Source organism: Felis catus, chromosome A1 (genome assembly GCF_018350175.1).
Source record: "Felis catus isolate Fca126 chromosome A1, F.catus_Fca126_mat1.0, whole genome shotgun sequence".
NCBI lineage: Eukaryota > Metazoa > Chordata > Mammalia > Carnivora > Felidae > Felis > Felis catus.
In genome coordinates this window covers 63265347-63288598 of record NC_058368.1, presented here as the reverse complement: position 1 = coordinate 63288598, position 23252 = coordinate 63265347, and the positions used below count along the sequence as shown (strand labels likewise).

The 23252-nt window shown below is 34.9% G+C and overlaps 1 long non-coding RNA gene across 1 annotated transcript in view; it reads right to left on the bottom strand.

Moving 5' to 3' along the window:
- Positions 1-471: 471 nt before the first annotated feature.
- Positions 472-23252, bottom strand: part of LOC123384661 — a 37892-nt gene continuing 15111 nt past the window's right edge. Inside the window, exons 2-3 of the long non-coding RNA XR_006596130.1 lie at positions 22841-22971; positions 472-687 (exon numbers count right to left, since the gene is read on the bottom strand). This is a non-coding gene — a long non-coding RNA (uncharacterized LOC123384661). The remainder of the gene's footprint in view (positions 688-22840; positions 22972-23252) is intronic.

Genomic DNA, 23252 nt, shown 5'->3' with positions numbered 1-23252 from the left:
CGTGAGCAGAGGTAGAAGCTATGCTATCCAGTAGTGAATGAAATTTTATACTATATCCTGAAATTTCTCTTTTCTACTTGATGAATGAGTGTGTATTACACTTCCTCATTTTTCTTTCTCTTTTGAATCTGTCAAAATGTTTAAGCTATAAGAATCTAGATTCTTTAAAAACAATCCAATTCAAAGATATTCAATCTATGCTATTTATAACTCTTGGATTATAATGTAGGGGGACAGATATTTGAGCAACCTTCTCCCTACATAATAAACAGATTTATTTTAGCTGTTTTATGTCTTGACCTCTCATGTAATGTTTCATTACCTAAAACAGTTGGCATATCATTGATCTGACTAAAATCACCCTCCCCCCCTTTTGTAACAGATGAGGAAACTGAGGCTCTGAGATGTGAAGAGACTTATTTCTACAAAGTATTATGGCTGAAAACATTTAAAAATATATATAAACCAGACTTGAGTTTCCTGGCTTCAATACTGTATTAGTTTTGCTGCATAACAAATTGCCACAGACTTGGTGGTGTAAAGCAATACCCATTAACTCAAAGTGTCTGGGGGAAGAAGTCCAGGAATGGCTTTGCTGGTCTTCTGCAAGGCTGCATTCTCCACTGGAGGCTCAACTGGAGAAAAGTCTGCTTCCAGGCTCGCTCAGGTTATGGCAAAATTCATTTCCTAATGGCAGTAGGATTCAAGTCAGCTTGCTTCTTCAAAGCCAGAGACAGAGACAGACAGAGACCCTAGCAGGACAGGTGTTGTACTCTTACATTAATTGTGTATATCCCATCACCTTTCCCACATTCCAGTTTCTGCCAACACTCATGGAAGAGGATTAAACAAAGGCATAAAGACCTGACAGTGAACTCATGGAGGCCATCTTAAAATCTGTCCCCATGAGTACAATATTGTGTTACCTGTCAAAATATCAGTAGGTGAGGACACTGCAGTGGTTTTTAAATATGTCTATAAAATTTTTTACATTCTTCCCCTTCATCTCCACTCCCCCTTGAAACTAAACTTGACTTAGTGATTCATTTCTAACAAATAGAATATGGTAGAAGTAATGGTGTATGACTTCTGAGACAAAAGGCATTGTGATCTTTTTGCTCTTTCCTGGATTACTCACTCTGGGGGAAACCATTTGCCTTGTCAGGAGGACATTAAAGCACTCTGTGGCAAAGAACTGAGGGCTCCTGTCAAAAGTCAGCAAGGGTTTCTGCCAACAACTGTGTGAGTGTTGACCTTCTGCTAATAGTTGCGTAAGTCAGCATATTTAGAGGAGGATTCTTGAATTCCAGTCAAACCACTAGCTTCCCACAGCCCCATCCAGTATCACCTCATGAGAAAAGCTGAGTCAGATCATTCAGCTAAGCCACTCGCTAATTCTTGACGCACTAAAACTGTAAGATTTATGAATTTTTATCACTTTAAGTTACTAAGTTTGAGGGTAATTTGTTACCCAATAATAGATAAATAATATAGACGCAAAGTGCTTTATTGTCTGGTTTAACATTCATCAAAGAACTTCCCATTCATCAAAGAAATCCCTATTGTATGTTACAGGAAACTCTGTTTATAATAGATTGTGTTTTATATTTTTGAAAATCATTTAAAATTTTTATTTTATTTTTCCCCTTAAAGTGGCACCAATCCAAGTTAGAAATGTCCATTTTTGTTTGCATCTAAGAATTCTCTGTAGGAAAAACATGTCCATGCCAAGTCCTAAAGCTTTGATTAGAGGAATAATTTCCCTTGGAAAGGCTGTGTTTTCCTTAACATTTAAATCTCAGAGCTGACTTGAACATCTACTCCATATTCTAAATGGTGTACACTACACATTTTCTGCAGAGAAATGTTCCAAAGATAAACTAAGAAAGGTGAGAGCACTTGTTCTTAGACTGTTTCAGGTAAGTGAAACCTCACTGTGGATGCAAATGTATTTGCTCAAAGGTTTTACTCAGAGAAAACAGTCAAAAGATTAAATCTTCATAGGGAACTATAACCCTAACAAACTTCAAAGAAGTGGGGCTCCAATTGACAACCTGTGGACTGTCCCTCCCCCTAGCTGTGAGCCTAGAAGCAAAGCAATAGAAAAGTTCAACAAATTGGATTGGTTTTCTTAATGGGACTGAAATAATCTGGTCTAAGTGAAAAAAATAAACTTTGTTAGATGAAGTTAAAAGGGCAGTTCTTTGCGGTTATCAAAATAATAGCTTTACAATGGGATGTTAGCACCATGTAGCAATTATTTTTTACTTTTTTACTACTCTTATCATTCTCGTTTTCCTTTTTATCTTCCATGAAATCCACTTTTATAGTTCAGAGCTGAATAAGCCATGATAGAATATTTTCACCTTTCTACTTCAAAAATTATCCTAGAATACTCTTTCCCCAAACACATCTATTTCACAAACAGCCTTATTATTTTTTTCCTTCAGTACTAGTATTTCAGTAGTCAAATTGAATTCAAGTAATATATATTCCATGGTGGAAGAACCAAAATGTCTATTAGTTTAATTTAATCCATATTAGATTGTGATACTTGTGCTTCAAATGGGTAAATTTAACAAGGTCTGGTTTTAATTTATCAAGTATACTGAAGTAGGTAAATATCAGCATGGAGCCTGATACATCAGAGTTGGAAGTATAATGAGATCAGTAGGTAAGCCCTCCATAAAATTACTTGGGGCATAGAAGAATCCAGACGTAGCAATTATACTTAGCAAGAAGAAGCATTTTTAGAGAGCGTAAAGCAATTAGTCAGATTTACAATCTCAAAGGAGAGAAGGGAAAATTACTTAAGTTAAACTAAGAAGCGTCCTAAATCATCATTACACTGTATTGATCTCAGTTGAAAGTGACTGGCTAGAAATGCTTGGTTTATCTTTACCATTAAATATTTCCATAGTGTTTGACTAGCACCAAGAATATATAGTCAGCATTTGAGCTATAGTAACTTATAAGCACACAGGCCTTTTGGAATGTGTGCACATCTTTTTGAAGAAGACTCTCAGAACATTCAGGAGAGTTGACATTGATCTATATGCTAGTTATATTTTTTAACATTTCTGCCAATATACTAAAGTAAAGGGTGGGCAAATACATTTAAAGAGGATGAAGAAGTGTACGTGGCAGTGGTTTTAAGTGACAGATAGGTTGTAATATTTTAACTGTTTGGTTTTATATCAAACGTGTCATTGTTCATTTACTCATTGAATTGTCCTGAATATTTCTAACCTACTTCATTTTTCAGAAAGATTTAATGTCTCTGAAAAAATATAAAAGATATTTTGAAATATGCATTGCTATGTTGAAATATCTGAGAAACCTCTTCTGATTTGTAAGAATATGCTCTTCAGATGTTAAATTACTCACGTTGGAGGCATCTGACCCATCCAATTAAAATTTTGGACTGGGGAGAGGAACACAGAATCTTTCCTATTTGCTAGTAAAATACACCCTTGAATTTGTCTCACCACTACTATGGACTCAAATGTCATCTGCACAAGGAGAGAAACTGGCCAATTATTATCTCTACTAATTGTTTATTAAGCACATTTCTTGAAGAGAAAAAAAGAAAAAAAATAAATGAGATGGTAAAATAGTATCATTACTAGGCAGATGGTGTGTGTGTGTGTGTGTGTGTGTGTGTGTGTGCTCATACACACTTTTATTCTTTAAGATCTTAGTTATTAGAATTAGTCAAGTATATATAAATACAAAGAAAGGCCAGAATGACCAATGCTACAAACTACCTGAATTTCTCTTTGTAGAATTAACCACTGAATTTTTTCTATAAAAGAAAAAGGGAGATATTTAGATTGTACCAGAGGCTGTGATGATAGCTTTTTACACATCAACTAATTTAATCCTGAGCAACTCCTAAATTATAATGTTGAGCTTCCTATTTACTAAGATAATAAGTCCTTCTAATGTTGATGCTTTGAGAAAACAACCGAGTAAAAGAAAGGGCAATGTTTATTGGCCCTAACATGGCCCAAAGAACTACCTACTCTAACAAGCCTACAATACAAGTGTAAGGAGAAGGACTTAAAAACAAACAAAAAAACAAACAAGCAAACAAACAAACAAACAAAGCTGTGGTCCCTGTAGAATCTCTCTCTCCCCTTACCATTTCCTTTAAAGCAAAGGTTGGTAGATGAGGAAAGCCTAGGTTTGAAAAGCTTCCAAGATTTGGTTCTTTGTATTCCTAAAGGTGGACACTAGGGTTTTCACTTTTTTAGTTTGGTATTTTTTTGTATTCATGTTTTGGAAACAATTTAAATGAGTCGTCGTTTATACAAATAGAAGATATTAGGAACAATAAGAAAAATGTAGAGCCATCTTTCTTATGCACATCAATGTAAAAATCCTCAAAGTTAACCACTAGCATCCAGCAGCCCATGAAAAATTAATGCATCATTACTAAGTAAACTTTTTTGGGGGAAACCTAAAAATGGCTCAATTTTAGGCAGCTTTTACCATTATAGACCAAATGTGAACTCAAAAGATCATTGTCCATGGATGCTGAGATAGCTTTATATAGAACTCAACACTCATTTCTCATGGTGTGCTGAATATATTACATTTGCCCCTCTAGATCATTTCTTTACCCTACTCTATGCCCCCAGGAAGCTCTTCTGTATGGACTCCATAAAAAGACTGTTATAACCCCTGGGGTCTAGCTGGGCTCAGTCAATGAAAATGCCTGCCTTCCAGAAGCAGATCACAGACAGGAGAATGAGGTCAGAATATTTAGTTCCTGTTTCCTCTCTGAAGCATTGCTTCTAGCTATCCCTTAAAAAAAAGTTACTGCTTCCCTCAAGGTGGCTTTTGTACATGATTCTCTCCCTCTGAATTCTGGTAAATGCTTCAATCTCCTCCCTTCTATCTTTAGGGTAATCCCAGGTTTAAGGAAATTCCCTTTGAGGTTCCTCAATACTCCAGCCTTACCTTAATAGTCTCCTTGTTAAAACCAAGTTATCTTAATTTCAGTGAGCCATCTGTTTTCCTTCTGTTATGGGTTCAGATGGGGAGCTTTCTTAGCATGTCCAAATATTGTGTTACATTAGTAAATTATATAAATAGAATTATCTGGTTTTTGTCCAAGATTCCCGGCACAGAACTATAAAAACACTTAGAATTTTTCTTTGTTATGCTAATAGGTAGACTCTTGGTAGGCCCCTACATAACTTCAGGATGGGGTCTGGTCCCCAAAAGATCAAGCACATGTTTAGAGAATTGGGGACTTTGAGTCAGCCTGACCACCAGGGAGCAAAGAGGACCTGGAGATTGAGTTCAATCACATGGCCAATGATTTAGTCAATTGTGACTAAATTATAAAACCATAATTAGAAGCTTAGTGGGAAATACTGATGTGCTTAGAAGGTGACATGTCCTTCCTCCACATGAAGATGGCATGGGAGCTCTGCATCGTTCCCTTCCAGAACTCATTCTATGTGTATCTTTTATATAGTAAAACTGTAATAATTAATTATAGCATTTTCTCGAGTTCTGTGAAAGGATTATGGGAACCCTCAAATTTGTAGTCAGTTTGCTGGAAGTCCAGATTGTCTGATGTCCCCCCAAAACACAGCTGGCATCTGAAAGAAGGGCAGTCTTGAGGCAGATTAAGCCCTAAGCCTGTGGAGTGTGATGTTAACTACAGGTGATTTAATGTCAGAATTGTATTGCAATATATCCAGTTGGAAATGAAATAGAACAAATGTATCCGAAATCAGGAGACAGCATCATGTTTTAAATGGTGAAACTTCAAACACAGCTTCATTAAAATTGAACTTCCACTATCATATTAGTATTTCTCAGTTTTAGTAATACAATTAGTTAAGACTATGAATTTTCTTAGAGAAGAACATTGGTTTTGGTGAATCTTATAAGTTGATATGTTTCATACTTAATATCTTTTCAAATTCTTTAGTTTGGATTTTAATTTCTTCTTTGGTCCAAGAGTTAATATTTCTCTTTTAATTTTCAGGTTTTTTTATTATTACTTTAAAAATTATTGTAACTATATCAAATTTTAAACATAGAGCTTGTTTGGTACCATATCTGCTTCTAGAAATTATTAAGCTTTTCTTTGAAAATTAATATTTAGTTTGCTTTTATGAAATGTTCATAGACACATGAAAATAAGATACAGTTTCTAATTTCCTGATGTTGAAATCATTTTATATTTATCAGATAAAGTTTATTAATTTTGCCATCAGTGCCCTTAAATCCTTAGTAATTTTTTTATTTACTTGATTTATTATGGCCTTTGAGAGCTGAGACATGGTCTCCTATTTAATATTGTGTTTCTATTACTTCTCATTATAGTTACTGGAGTTTTGCATTATGAATATTATTGACATTATTTGGTACACAGAAGTTGATTGAAGATTTTTATTGTATTTTGTATTTTTTTATTACTATAAAGCCTTTTTCTGTTTTATGTAACGTTTTGACCTTGATTATATTTTCTCAATATTAATAGGGACTCCTGAAGTTGATTAGTCTTTTAAAAATATTTCTTTATTCTTTGTTTCTTTGTAATTGCATTGTATTTCTTGGCTCATCTTAGCTTTTTCATTTAACTTTTTTGAATCACTTTGCTTTAGATGTATACTTTGTATACAGCATTTTCTTGTAGCTTTGGAATCTAATATGTACTTCTGGGTTTTTTCAAGTTTTTTTTTTTGCGTGAGATCTGTGTGCGTGCGTGTGTGTGTGTGTGTGTGTGTGTGTACCTATGTGTCTTTTTATGCTGACAATATATAAGGTTTATGGTCTTTGTTCTTCTTGTAGTTAACTTCATGACTTTTAATTTTATCTTTAGACCCTTCTTTATTGATATATCTGTTTTTTAATAAATAATTTATTGCTTCCTAAAACAGTAGAAATTAGAACACTTCTGTACTATATTAGTCATCCATTGCCATGATAATGCTGCATAACAAACCACTTTAAAATTGTTTTTTTTTAATTTTTTAAATGTTTATTTATTTTTTATAGAGAGACCAAGCACAAGTGGGGGAGGGGGAGAGACAGAGAGAGAGAGAGAGAGAGAGAGAGAGAGAGAGAGAGAGAGAGAGAGATACAGAATCTGAAGAAGGCTCCAGGCTCTGAGCTGTCAGCACAGAACCTGACACAGGGCTTGAACTCACGAACCATGAGATCACGACCTGAGTCAAAGTTGGAGGCTAACCAACTGAGCCACTCGGGCAGCCCCCAAATTCACTGTTTTAAAACATTAAATATGTCGGTGATCTAGGGGAGAGTTTAACTTAACAGTTATTTTGGTTTTGTCTGGACTTATTCATTTGAACAACTGTTCACAGTTCAGCTAGCCTAGGATAGTCATAGTTGGGATGACTAGGGAAACTCAGCTATGTTTCTTTCACATGTTTCATTTTTCAGCAAGCTAGCCCAAACATATTTTTATGCTGCTAGTAGAGGAACCAAAGAGAGCAAGAAGAAATGCACAAGACTTCTTTCAGTTTAGATTTGGAGTTAATGTGCTGTTACTTCTGCTATATTCTATTGGACAAAGTAAGGTATAGGCTAGTCTAGATTTAAGGAGTGTGAAGATAGTTTCTTTTTAGTGAGACAATAATCAACATCACATGGTAAAGAATATGAACACAGAGAGGACTGAAGAACTAGGCCAATAAGTGTAATCAATTTCAGATCTGCCCTAAGAGCCATTTATTCACATTCCTCACACCTGCAAAGTATACTTCTCTTCATCTCAAGTTATGCCACTCTATTTACTCCAAATTCACTTTCAAATTGGTAATTGGCATCCTCTCTACCCCACGCCTGAGTTAATCCCTTCTTATACTACTGTAGACTATACAGCTAAATGCAACCAGCATTTAACTAGCTAAATGTAATACTTAATATTTTACCTGGTGATCACTTTGCCAAGTACAACAGTTTCATTAGGTACGCAAGAGTTACCATGTTACCATGGTACCACAAGAGTCAGTTTTACCAATTGTTTTGCCAGTACAGAATATGGGTTGCCATCTAGAACAGTTTCAGCTTCCTCTAACAGTTTCTTCATCCTTTTCCTAGCCTCTGCCGCCAACTTCATCTCACATACTACATATTTTAGATTTTATTATGGCAGCTCCAACTAAAAAGTTTTAGATCTGCATCGCTGGCTAGCTTGAATCCTACCCTGTGTCTATTAATTTCCAACAAAAGCATCAGAAAATTGCTGAGTCAGTGCTGAACCTAAGTGATTTGATACCATTAATTAAAATGTGATGCTCAAAATTGTTTTTAAATATTAAATTTATCTTTATCTAGTACGATTTTTTTGGGTAAAGATTTATTTTTTAGGGCATTTTTGGTTCAGAAAATGATTCAGGGGGGCACCTGTATGGCTCAGTCAGTTGAGAACCCGACTTTAGTTCAGGTCACAATCTCATGGTTCATGAGGTCAAGTCCCACATTGGGCTTGCTGCTGCCATCACAGAGACCTCTTTGGATCCTTTGTTCCCCTCTCTCTGCCCCTCTCCTTCTTGTGTGCATGCTCGCTCTCTCTCTCTCTCTCTCTCAAAAATAAACATTAAAAAAAAGAAAAAGATTGAGAGGAAGATGCAGAAATTTCCCATATACCCCTTGCCCCACTCTTACATAGCATCCTTTATTATCAACATTTACCACTGAATTGGTATATTTGTTACACCTGGTGAACCTATAGTGATAAATGTAATCACCTAAATTCCATAATTTACCTTAGGGTTCACCCTTGCTATTGTGTATTTTGTGAGTTGAGACAAATGATAGGTCTATCATTATAGTATCATACATGGTGTTTTCATTGCCCTAAAAATCCTCTGTGCTCTGCCTATTCATCCTCTCCCCAACCCCAAACCCTGGAAACCATATATATATATATATATATATATATATATATATGCACACACACACACACACACATATACGTATACATATACACATACACATACGTATACGTATACATGTATATGTATGTATATATATATATACATATATATATATCTTATATATATATATATATATATATTTTTTTACTGTCTCCTAGTTTTGCCTTTCCCAGAATGTCATATAGTTGGAATTGTAAAGTATGTAGCCTTTTCAGATTGGCTTTTTCACTTAGTAGTATTCATTTAAGCCTCCTTCATGTCTTTTCATGACTTGATAGCTCACATATAAACTTAGAATGAGTTTGTTGATGTTCACAAAGTAACTTACTGGAATTCTGATTGGGATTACATTGAATCTATAGACCAAGTTGGGAAGAGTCTTCCTATCCATGAACATGGGATATCTCTTCATTTATTTAGTCCTTCATTGATTTCATTCATTTTGTACTTTTACTCATATAGACTTTATACACATTTTGTTAGATTTATATCTAAGTATTTCACTTTTTTGGTTTTTATATAAATGGTATTTAAAAAATTAATTGGCATGTAAGTAGACATACAATATTATATTAGTTTCAGGTATATTACATAGTGATTTGATATTTACATACAGTACAAAATGCTCACCATGATAAGTGTAATTACCATCTGTCAGTGTGATTGTGTTTTCAATTTCAAATTCCACTTGTTCCTTTCTGGTACCTGGGGAAGTGATTGACTTTTGTATATTAATCCTGTATTCTATAAACTTGCTATAATTTCTTATTAGTTCCAGAAATGCTTTTGTTAATTCTTTCAGACTTTCTACATAGATAATCATGTCACCTGTGAATAAAGCCAGTTTTATTTCCCCTTTCCCACTCTGCCTCTTTTATTTATTTTTCTTATCTTATTGCAGTAGCTAGAACTTCCAGTACAATGTAAAGAAGGAGTCATAAAAGGGGACATCTTTGGGGGCGCCTGGGTGGCGCAGTCGGTTAAGCGTCCGACTTCAGCCAGGTCACGATCTCGCGGTCCGTGAGTTCGAGCCCCGCGTCGGGCTCTGGGCTGATGGCTCAGAGCCTGGAGCCTGTTTCCGATTCTGTGACTCCCTCTCTCTCTGCCCCTCCCCCGTTCATGCTCTGTCTCTCTCTGTCCCAAAAATAAATAAACATTGAAAAAAAAAAATTAAAAAAAAAAAAAAGGGGACATCTTTGCTTTGTGTCTGATCTTAGTGGGAAAGTTTTGAGTTTCTTATTGGTAAGTTTGTTAGTTGTATGTTTTTTATAGATATTCTTTATTAAACTTAGGAATTTCCCCCTCTATTCCTGGTTTTCTGAGAATCTTTAATCATGAATGAGTGTTGGATTTTGCCAAATGCTTTTTCTTCACCTATTGCTATAATCATGTGAGGTGTTTTTTTTTTGTTTTTTGGTTTTTTTTTAGCCTATTAATGTACTGGATTACCTTAATGGGTTACTGAATGTTAAATAAGCCTTGCATACCTGAGATAAATTCCACGTGGTTCTGATGTATAATTCTTTTTACACATTGTTGAATTAGATACACTAATATTTTGTTGAGGATTTTATGAGAGATACTGATCTGTACTTTACTTTTCTCATAGAGTCATTATTTGGTTTTGGTAGTAAAATAATGCTGGCCTTATAGAATGAGTTAAGGAGTATAACCTCTGCTTCTATCCTTTGAAGGAGATTATAGAAAATTGGTATACTTTCTTTTTTAAAAGTTTAATAAAATTCACTATTGAACCCTTCTGGACCTGGTGTTTTCTGTTTAGGGAGATTATTAATTATTGAATAAATTTCTTTAATAGATATAGACCTATCAGATTGTCTATTTTTTGTGTAAGTTTTGGAAGATTGTGCTTTTCAAGGAGTTGGTACATTTCATCTAAGTAACCAAATTTGTGGGCACAGAGTTACTCATACTATTTCTTTATTATTTTTTTAGTGTCCATAGGATCTGTACTGATGTCAGCTCTTTCATCTCATATTAGTAATCTGTGGTTCTTTTTTTCTAGCTAGCCTGGCTAATGTTTTGCCAATTTTATTGATATTTTCAAAAACTACCTTTTAATTTAATTGATTTTTTTCTACTGATTTCCTGTTTTCAATTTTATTGATTTCTGCTCTAATTATTGTTTTTTCTCTTCACTTAGTTTGAATTTAATTTGCTCATATTTTTCTAGTTTCTTAAGGTGTTCAATATTGGTTTTAAAGCATCTAAGCTTCCAATGCAGAGATGGACAGAAGTCCGTATCTTAATTATATGAAGTCTGAGGACTGGGACAGAAATGATGAATGAAGTAGTGAGAATGCTTAAACTTTTGGTTTTGGGAATTTGGCACTACCTTCACTTGTTCAATTCAGACAGACATTTTAGATAAAGGGAAATCAGATCTCTTCTAAGTACTGTCCCTGAGGGAAGATTCCTGGTATTTAGCTTGTTTTTGCCTGGAGGTTGCTCCTATGCAATTATGGCAGTTGGTGGTGTAAGCTATCTGACCTGCTGAGGACTGCTGCTGAGTGTTTTATGTAATCAAAAGAGACTCAACAGGATTGAGAAAAGCAAACTGATTTTGTAATTTTGTTGAATATTTCAAACCTTTTAAGTTGTGTGACTGTTTGACAATTGTCAGAATAATTGTTACTTTGCTAATTTGTTAAAAAATTTTAAATTTATTGTATATTTGTGTAAATATTTTATATTGATTGCTTTGTTTTTTGTTAATACTATAAATAGCCTCTGAAAAACCTGAAGAAAGAAGATTGAATCTGTAGTAGATATGTCAAGCAGTTAGACACATTTAGTAATGAAGCATTGAGATGGATAGCTAGTCAAGATAATGCAGTAAATAAAGACCATGAATGGTCTTTTTAGTGTGTAAATTCTTACACCATAAATTATTATCTGTATAGCATTAAATAAACTTTCTACACCTCAGATTCTTCATCTTTAAAAAAACGTTACAATACGGTATAAACTTTTTTGTGGGGTGAAATGAAATGTTTATAAAATCGAAAGCACTGAGCTAGTTCCATAGCAAATGCTCAAGAGATGTTAGCTTCTTCCCTTCCCTCATTTTCCTACATTTACTCTGAGATCTGAGTTTTATTTATAAAGATTACTCTTTACTGACATGCTTCCCGTATTATTAGGTTCCTTTATATATAAAGTCTCAATTATGGAAAATTATTTTTATTATGTGTAGCCTATATGAGAAACTAAGAAGTAATTTTCTTGAAGTAAATATGGGTAGAAATAAATGTATTTTTAAAATTCCCTTACTGTAAGTAAAATTTATTCTCAAAAAACTATTAGTGTTATTTTTCAATATGAGAAATATTTACAGGATTTCTACATTTATGGAATGAACAAATTGTTATAAATTCACTCAGATATAATGCTTCTCAAATTATAGAATTTAGGTTTTTTTGTGGTTGTCATCAGTGTCAAGTCTCTCTTTTTTGCTACTAGCAAAATGGGCTATGTTATTGTACCTGAAGATGTATAGTTATAACCTAGCAACTGCTGGCAAGGCAAACAGTGGTGAATACTTCTCAAGAATATTTTCCAGGTTAGATATACTAATTACCAAGGTCAGTCTTTGGCAAAAAGGCAAAAACTGTCTCAGTTAGTTTATTCATGGTTAATTTTGCACTTTATTTATTTTTGGTATCAAATCCTCCTGTTTTTTTCTACCAGCTTCATTTTGCTTTATTCTTAACTTTCATTGTGAGGTAAACATGTTAATTCTAAACTATAAATCAACAAGGCAATGCATACAAAGAGATATTAATTTCTTTCCTATATAAACATTTTTTTTGGCAAAATATAACTTTGTTATTTTGGCCATGTAGGCCAAATATGGCATTGTTCTTTCTTCTAAAATGGAAATAGAGGCATATATTCTCTACAGTAAATTTTCATACTGAGTTCAATGAAATCAACTGCTTTACATTTCTGTTTAATACTTTGGAATTTCAAAACAGCTTATGTGTTTTATCTCCTTAATAACTGTGCAAGACAGACAAGGTAAGTAGCCCTGTTGCTATTGTATGGATAAGGAAATAGCATATCAAAGATTCTAAATGATATATCCAGAATCTAGTATTGGAGGGTGGACTGAAAATCCAATCTTGGTATTCTGCTAACCCACCATGCCTCTCTCAAATAAACATAATATGACTGATTATGGCAGATAAGTTTGGAATATGTGGTAATTTGTATAATTCTGACATGTCAAATCATAATACTGTTTGCTTTTTCTACCAACAATTTTAGTGAATTGTGTGAGAAGTGAGCTTATAATTCTACCTTTTGCTATCACATAGTTGTTGATTGATAACTGCTAACTTATAGTCAGGTACTCTGCTTAGAATTATTTATCTGATGAGTGGATTCGTCTTTGTCCATGGTGACCAGTGCCAGGCAGTATGCAAGATGACTAGATATGAATGCATCAGGATTCTGTAATTGGAGTCTGTTCTAAACAAATAAACAGACAAAAATTGAAGGAAACAAAATTGAAATATTCCCTGATCTATTTTGTGAATACTTTTTAATGTTTATTTATTTTTGAGAGACAGAGTGCAAGCAGGGAAGAGGCAGTGGGAGTGGGAGGGAGAGGGAGAGGGAGAGGGAGAGGGAGAGGGAGAGGGAGAGGGAGAGGGAGAGGGAGAGGGAGAGAGAGAGAATCCCAAGCAGACTCTGAGGTGTTAGAGCAGAGCCCAAAGCAGGGCTTCATCTCACAAACTGAGATCATGACTTACACCAAAATCCAGAGTTGGATACCTAACTGAGCCACCCAGGTGCCCCTGTTCCCTGCCTTATTGATAAAGTATTCTAGTCCCAAGAATCTAAGGCAGAATCTAGAAGAAATATTTCTTTCAAATAAAAGCATGTTGATCTAAGTCATTTCTTGTCAAACTTTTGTGGTACAGGTAATCAGCAAAAAAAGGAATTACAATTCAATGAGCAACTGCATGTGCGTGTTCATTTACATGACCAGCTTTTTCAAGCCTGTCAAATCTACAAAATCTATATTATTGCCCGATTTTACAGATGAGAAAATTGAGGCTCCCAGAGACTAATTGCCAACTGCCAATAATGATAGAACTCAAATTTGAAGAAAGTACTCCCAAACAAAAGTCCATACTTTTTCTACTCTCCCACTAATCCTCTCTCAAAAAACAAAGGTCTAAAATTTTTGTAATCTCAAAATACTTGTATTTGTACAAATTTTATTCTAAACAGATAGTCAATTCTTACATAAATAAGGCAATATTTTTATTTGCCTGAGTAACCTAAAGAGTTTAAGAAAATAGGGAGACAGACTGTAGAATTAAAATATATTCAGTAAATTAAACTGTTGACACTATACTAAAATAAAAAGCTTTTGCGTGGTGAAGGACATCATTAACAAAATAAAAATGCAACCTACTAAATGGGAGAAAATATTTGCAATGATATACAGGTTAATTTCTAAAGTATATAAAGAATTTATACAACTCAACACCAAAACACAAATAATCCAATTTAAAAATGGGCAGAGGACCTGTATAGATATTTTCCAAAGAAGACATACACATAGCCAACAGACACATGAAAAAGGTGCTCAGTATCACTAGTCATTAGAGAAATGCAAATCAAAACCACAAGATATCACTTTATACTTACCAAAATGGCTCAAATCAGAAACATTTTAAGAAACAAGAAGTGTTGGTGAGGATGTAGACAAAAGGAACCCTCATGTACTATTGATGGGAATGCAAATTGGTACAGCCACTGTGGAAAACAGTATGGAGGTTCTTCAAAAAATTAAAAATAGAATTACCACATGATCCAGTAATTCCACTACTATTTACCCAAAGAAAACAAAAATACTAATTCCAAAAGATATATGCATTCCTATGTTTATTGCAGCATTATTTTTACAATAGCTAAGATATGGAAGGAGCCCAAGTATCCAACAGATGAATGGATAAAGAAGTTGTGAGATTACATACACACACACACACACACACACACACACACTGAAATATTATTCAGCCATAAAAAAGAATGAGATCTTGCCATTTGCAACAATGGCCAGGACTAAGTGAAATAAGTCAGTTAGAGAAAGACAAATACCGTATGATTTCACTCATATGTGGAACTGAAGAAATAAAATAAATGAACAAAGAAAAAGAGCAACAAAAAACCAAACTCTTAAATACAGAGAACAAACTGGTGCTTGCCAGAGGGGAATCTGGTGGGGGGAAGGGTGAAATAGATAAAGGAGATTAAGAGTGCATTTACCTTGTTTTAAAGTTATCTTTAAGCTTTTATTAATTTATTTTGAGAAGTGGGGGAGAGAGGGAGAGAGGGAGAGAGAGAGAGTGAGAGAAAATCCCAAGCGGGCTTCATGCTGTCAGCATAGGGCCTGACATGCGGCTCCACCTCTCGAACTGTGAGATCATGACCTGAGCCGAAATCAAGAGTCAGGTGCTTAACTGACTGAGCCACCCAGGTACCCCTAGAGTGCAATTATCTTGATGACAACTGAGGCGTGTATAGAGTTGCTGAATCATTATACTGTACACCTGAAGCTAATATAACACTGTATATTAATTACATTTGGATAAAAAATATTTTCATTAAACTGTTTTTTATAATATTGGACTATATTAAATTATTATGCATAATTTAAACCCCATGCTTAATATAAGTTTGATTTGGAGGTAAGGCATGCCTCTGATATGCTGCAGTAGTTGTCCCTGCAGTATAAAAAATTATTTTGTACAGAAGAGGAAGCTTAGCATGGTTAGTGAAAATTTGCCAGCATAAAACTTTAGAAAGCATTGACCTGTGTGACTACATGTGAAATAGACAGATTTACTATTCAAAAGATTTGTGTGTCCTACTTACAAAGTTAAACTTTAATTACCACAACTCATGATAAAAAGGCTCCTTAATACTATATTTTTAAAAACTACATAGATTTATTTTCCCAGAAAAAAAATCTTTATGATTAATTGCATGCAACACCCCTAAGAGATCCTCAGTACTTTGCTTTAGCAAAGTTTCTGTTAAAAAAGTATATATGTAATAACTCATTAAGGATTCATTTTGATTACTGTTTTTGCATTTTAAATACTGTTTGGCAAATTCTATTTTTGACAGCAGTGAAATGATTTAGTTTGGAGTGGGCTCTTGGTCATGCTGAAGGACTGTAATAAATCAGTTCCATGAAAAAAAAAATTGTGTGTACGTCACTATATTAGCTCTAGGCCATTCAAAGGCAGCTAAGCCTTTGTTTTACCTCAAAAAAGAATGTTTAATTCATTAGAACAGGTAGAAAAAAAACATGTTTATGCTTCTTCTTGGTATTTTACTTGAAGATTAATCTTTGTTCACCACTGGATCTGTACAAAATAAATTTATTTGAAAGGAATTAACTGTCACGCAGTGTGTGGGTCTTAGTTTTCTTAAAGTGAATAGGAAACGGCTGGGGCCTAAACAATATTTCAGTTTGAGGGTAATGTGTTTTCTGGTTTCTACCCTGTCAGATTCTCACCCTGGTCTCCAGGGAGGCGAGAAGAGATTGCCTATTTGACATATTTTGCCTAAAGCAAGTCCTGAAACTAGGATTTATATTATTCATTTGACTGAGTGCTGATTTCCATAGATTTGCCATGGGTGAGAATACAATCCATTTTCTTAAAAAACTTAACACCTTTCTTGTATAAATGAAATTGTATTTTGTACAAAATAATGAGGGGAGAAAAGAATTGGGGGATGTTTAAAACAATTTTTTTTGTTAAACTAAGTAAAATCAGACTTTTAAATGCTTCTAATTTTTACTTATTTATTTTAAAGGTATAGGAAAATTTAGGAGTCTGAACTTCTTTTTTTGCCACAGATTAAAAAAAACACATACAGAGAAAACTAAATTAGAAAACCTGAGGTCTTCCCTTTTTTCAATATCTGCATAACAACAGTAAAATATAAACTTAGTCTGATAAAATAAATGATATATGACTTATCTCTTCAGCCCCCAATGTTAGTTTTTACTGATAAAAATTGTCTTAAATTGCTGACTGATCTTGTAGAGATGCATTATCGATGGACTCAGTTAATAAAGATTAATGATGATATTAAAATTTTCAGAGATTAATAAAAGTTCATAATCATATTTTGCTATATGGAGAAGCTTTTTTAGTAAAAGGCGAAAGATTTATGCAATTTGAAGAGAAACCAGAGCATGGAGAAGCTTTTTTAAAATAGGGAATAACCCATAATTATATTCCAACATAAAATTATATTATTTATATATAATTATATTCCAAACATAAAATTTTTATTGTAGTTTTTGTTTTTCAAATACAGGGATAAAACAGAAAAGTTCTATGAGAGCAGGAAAAAGTTCCCACTCTAGGTGAAAAAGACAAAATAAGTACCCCAAAACATGACCTATCTGTGGTATAGAGGAGAATTAACTTCACACCATTCATTTTCTAAGGCCTAATCACTATTTAAAATTTTTCTGTTGAATGACTACAACTCGAATTAGTCTTTACAATGAGAAAAATCCCTGTCATAATCTCTCCAAACAGCTCCCAAACTAGTGTCTTGACCTGAATTCCCCATATCTATAAATATTATTAACAGATGAACCAGGCTTCATATACTAGAATAGCTCTTATAGCAATTCTTTTGTTTTATCTCTATTTTCCATAAAATGACAATTTATAAATATTACACATTCATAATTCCTTCTTAATCCACCTTGTTTTTCCCTAGTACCATTGCCATTGCCCATAAGAAGCAGGTAAGTTAATTCATATTTTACTAATTCATATTTTACTAATATTTACTTTGAAAATTTAAATATCTCACTTTCACCATGCCAGACACCTAAGTATCAACTCAGTCAGAGTTTAAGAATTAGACCTTTACTGGGGTGCATGGGTGGCTCAGTCAGTTAAGCATCTAACTCTTGATTTTGGCTCAGGTCTTGATCTCACATGAGATCAAACCCTGAATCAGGCTCTGTGCTACAGCGTGGAACCTGCTTAGGATTCTCTCTCTCTTGCTCTCTCTCTCCACACTTGCACGTACACTCTCTCTTTCAAAATAAATAAATAAACTTAAAAAAAAGAATTAAACTTTTCCTGCTGTAGAGCAAAAATAGTTATTTGCTATATAGGTTTCAATGGACTATCAGAGTCCATTGAGAAATAATTTGTGGAAAAGAATTTTGCATAGCACTTAGAAGGGAGAAAAAAAGTGTCTGAAGAAGCAAGAAGGAAGGAAAAATATTTGAGTGAAGAAGTCATGTCATGGCCTAAAAAGGAGATTAGAGGATGAGGGAAGAGAAAGAAAAGACTCAGGATTTTCAAGAAAGTAAAGGACCCATATTTCCCTGTTGAGTAGACTTGGGAGAGGATGACTGTGAGGGGAACTGCTGACCTGTCCAGGCAAAAGATCTGGCCTCACCCACTGAGCCTTTCTTTACCTTATCCAGGTTTCATGCTAGTATTTTTTACTGGATACGGTTCTCCCTTCATCCAGCCACTGGGTAACTATATAGTAGGAGTAGTGCTACTCTGCATTACTGGATTTTGTTTGGTCTTCATCTCATAACACCCAGAACACAAGAAAGGGCTGAGTTTCCTGCCCAGTGTCTAATTTCCATATATGTGTGGGGAGTAACTGAAATTAATCAACTCCAGAGACACTCAGAGCTCAACAGTGTTTAATGATACATTGAGGTATTTGTGGTTCTTAGAGATAGCTTTGTTCATCTCTGATTTGTTATCTCTTTCTTTTCCGATTGTTTAAAGGATAAATTTATTTAAAAAACCAAATCTTGGGGCTACTTGGGTAACTTGGTCAGTTAAGGGTCCGACTCTTGGTTTGGTTTAGGTCATAATCTCATGGTTTGTGAGTTTGAGACGTGCTCTGTGCTGAGAACATGGAACCTGATTGGGATTGTCTCTCTCATTCTCTCTTTGCCTCCTTCCTGCTCGTATGTTCTCTCTCTCTCAAGATAAATAAATAAAAACTTAAAACAAATGTCAAATCTTGACTTTCATAAAAAACATGAAGTGAACACATGTCAAAGATTTAACTCATGAATTTAGGATGTACTCAGATGTTACAACCAGCTCAAAAGATGATTCAGAGAGCATAGACATTTAGGCATTATGATGATTTTATACATTATAGTAAAATTGACGCTTTTCTACAGGGATAGGGGAAATGGGGTTAGGGAGGAGAAATAAAATTTCCCTCCATCAGATAGAATTTATTTACATGCTAACAGGCAAGAGTTATTTGCAGTACTATCAATTATCTCTAACTTGTAGACTTGTAAAATACTTCGACATACCATGAAAAATGCCAATCTCTTAGCTTTATTTTTTTTTATTTTTTTTTTTATTTTTTTTAGGAAGAACAATAGATTTTTATCATGTCAATAAAAGGAAATCCACATAAAAATAATAATACAAGTCAGAATAATAGAGATTAGGCTATATCATAATTTTCATAATTGTACAACTGTTTGTATACTAGTATCCAAAACATTAACTAAAATAATCTTTAAGAACTCTATTTAATTTTTAATTTTAAAATTCCATTTCGATCATGGATTGGTTAAGAAGGGTCATTGGGAGTATTTTTTTTTTTATATATGAAATTTATTGACAAATTGGTTTCCATACAACACCCAGTGCTCATCCCAAAAGGTGCTCTCCTCAATACCCATCACCCACCCTCTCCTCCCTCCCACCCCCCATCATCCCTCAGTTTGTTCTCAGTTTTTAACAGTCTCTTATGCTTTGGCTCTCTCTCACTCTAACCTCTTTTTTTTTTTTTTCCTTCCCCTCCCCCATGGGTTCCTGTTAAGTTTCTCAGGATCCACATAAGAGTGAAACCATATGGTATCTGTCTTTCTCTGTATGGCTTATTTCACTTAGCATCACACTCTCCAGTTCCATCCACGTTGCTACAAAAGGTCATATTTCATTTTTTCTCATTGCCACGTAATATTCCATTGTGTATATAAACCACAATTTCTTTATCCATTCATCAGTTGATGGACATTTAGGCTCTTTCCATAATTTGGCTATTGGTGAGAGTGCTGCTGTGAACATTGGGGTACAAGTGGCCCTATGCATCAGTACTCCTGTATCCCTTGGATAAATTCCTAGCAGTGCTATTGCTGGGTCATAGGGTAGGTCTATTTTTAATTTTCTGAGGAAGCTCCACACTGCTTTCCAGAGCGGCTGCACCAATTTGCATTCCCACCAACAGTGCAAGAGGGTTCCCGTTTCTCCACATCCTCGCCAGCATCTATAGTCTCCTGATTTGTTCATTTTGGCCACTCTGACTGGCGTGAGGTGATACCTGAGTGTGGTTTTGATTTGTATTTCCCTGATAAGGAGCGACGCTGAACATCTTTTCATGTGCCTGTTGGCCATCCGGATGTCTTCTTTAGAGAAGCGTCTATTCATGTTTTCTGCCCATTTCTTCACTGGGTTCTTTGTTTTTCGGGTGTGGAGTTTGGGGAGCTCTTTATAGATTTTGGATACTAGCCCTTTGTCCAATATGTCATTTGCGAATATCTTTTCCCATTCCGTTGGTTGCCTTTTAGTTTTGTTGGTTGTTTCCTTTGCTGTGCAGAAGCTTTTTATCTTCACAAGGTCCCAGTAATTCACTTTTGCTTTTAATTCCCTTGCCTTTGGGGATGTGTCGAGTAAGAGATTGCTACGGCTGAGGTCAGAGAGGTCTTTTCCTGCTTTCTCCTCTAAGGTTTTGATGGTTTCCTGTCTCACATTTAGGTCCTTTATCCATTTTGAGGTTATTTTTGTGAATGGTGTGAGAAAGTGGTCTAGTTTCAACCTTCTGTATGTTGCTGTCCAGTTCTCCCAGCACCATTTGTTAAAGAGGCTGTCTTTTTTCCATTGGATGTTCTTTCCTGCTTTGTCAAAGATGAGTTGGCCATACGTTTGTGGGTCTAGTTCTGGGGTTTCTATTCTATTCCATTGGCCTATGTGTCTGTTTTTGTGCCAATACCATGCTGTCTTGATGATGACAGCTTTGTAGTAGAGGCTAAAGTCTGGGATTGTGATGCCTCCTGCTTTGGTCTTCTTCTTCAAAATTCCTTTGGCTATTCGGGGCCTTTTGTGGTTCCATATGAATTTTAGGAACCAATCTCTTAGCTTTAGAAGCTGGAAGGATGAATGTTCTTTAGACCAGAGGTTGGCAAATTTTTCTGTGAAGGACCAGATATTAGACTTTATGGGCCACACACACTCTTTGTCACTTATTCATCCCAGTTTTGCTTTTTGTTTCATGTTATAACCTTTTACAAATATAAAAATATTCATAACCCAAAGTCTTTCACAATTTTTTTTCTGATAGCAGCTGGACCCATCCTTCATTTTATTGCAAAATAATTCTTTTAAGATACTAATTTGGTCTTTTTTTAAAGTTTATTTATTTATTTTGAGATACAGAGTGTGAGCAGGGGAAGGGCAGAGAAAGAGGGAGAAGAAGAATCCCAAGCAGGCTCTGCACTGCCAGCATAGAGCCTGATTCAGGGCTTGATCTCATGAAACATGGGTTCATGACCTGAGTGGAAACTGACTCAGAAGCTTAACTGCCTGAGTCACCTAGGCACCCTAATATGAATTTGGTCTTAATTAGAAGCTCCTCCTTCTCAAACAATTTCAATAGGTCCTTGAAGAATTAATTAAGTGCAAACTTCCCAGGCCTGGTTTCAGGACTCCAGTCACACATTTGACTGCTGCAGATTATTGTCTCAGATCTTTCCATGTATGAACCACTCATTCTTACTTAAATATGCCCCGTTTTCTCACTTCTGTGTATTTTCTAATGTTTGAACTATTACACAAAATTCTTCCCCTTTTGAAATCCTAGCCTTCCTTACAAGGCCTATTTCAAAAGCTCTCTGCTCAATAATGTCCTCTTCAACCTTTATCCAGGGAGAATATTTTTCTTTGAGCCTTCCTAACATTAGCATCATTATTTATATCTTTCACATTAATCATCCTAATATTGATTCATTTTTACCTATATTATATCCTGTCTCTATCTGTGCTTCTATAACAAAACTACTGTGGAACAGGGGCTTATAAATAACACAATATTTTTTCTTACAGTTCTGAAGGATGAACAGCCCACGATCAAGGCACCAGGCAGGTTTGGTGTCTGGTAAGGTCCCACTTCCTGGTTTACAGACAGCTGATTTTTCATTAAAATGTCACATAGTGGAAGGGGCAAAGGAGCTCTCTGTGATCTTTTTTATAAGGGTACCAATTGCATTATGAGGGCTCTACCATCATGACCTCACCACCTCCCAAAGGACTACCTCCAAATACTATCATACTGCGGATTAGATTTCAACATATAAATTTTAGGGGTATACAAACGTTCAGTCTATAATAGTTCCCATTCAATATTAAATTTTTTTCTTATTTACCTAATCTAGGCCTTTCAAAGATCAGGTGCTCAATAAACTCTTGCTGCATTCCATCACTTGTTTCTTTTGTTCTTGACTAATTTTTAATTTGCTGGGATGAGACTTTGTTGACTTACTGAAATAACTTAACAGTGTTTATTTCCTTTATACCATTAGCCAGTCTGATATCTATGGGAAATCACTTACCATTCTTTTTTTAGTTATCAATTGCTGCATACCAAATTTCCCTAAAACTTATTACCTTAGAATTAAAAGCACATTTTTGATTTAAATGGTTTCCATGCATGAAACATCTGTGTAATTTAGCTGGGTTCTTTGGCTCACAGTCCCTCACAGTACTTTAATCAAGATGATTCTAGAGCTGAGTTACCTCAAAGTTCTTTATGGGGAAAGATCCCCTATAAAGTTTACTCACATTCTTTTGGCAGGATTCAGGTTCCCATGGGTTGTTGGACTGGGGGCCTCAGTTTCTCACTGGCTGTTGGTCAGTGGCATTCTTTCATTCCCTGTAGCTTCTCCATAGGTCAGCTCACAATATGGTGGCTGCTTCATTAGAGCGAGCCAATAAGAAGAGCCAGAGGAAGAAAGAGAGGGAGAGAGAAAGAAAGAAGTCAAGTCTTTTATAACCCTATCTCACAAGTGACATTCCATTCTTCTATTGTATGCTATTTTTAGAGGCACTTCTCTAGCTCTAGCCTATACTCAAAAGGAGAAAATTACCCAAGGGCATGAATATCATTGGAGGCCATCTGGAGTCAGCCTGCTACAATTCTCTCAACTTCAGTTTTCAAACCACTCAGATGATGGTAATAATGTTGAATCTACCA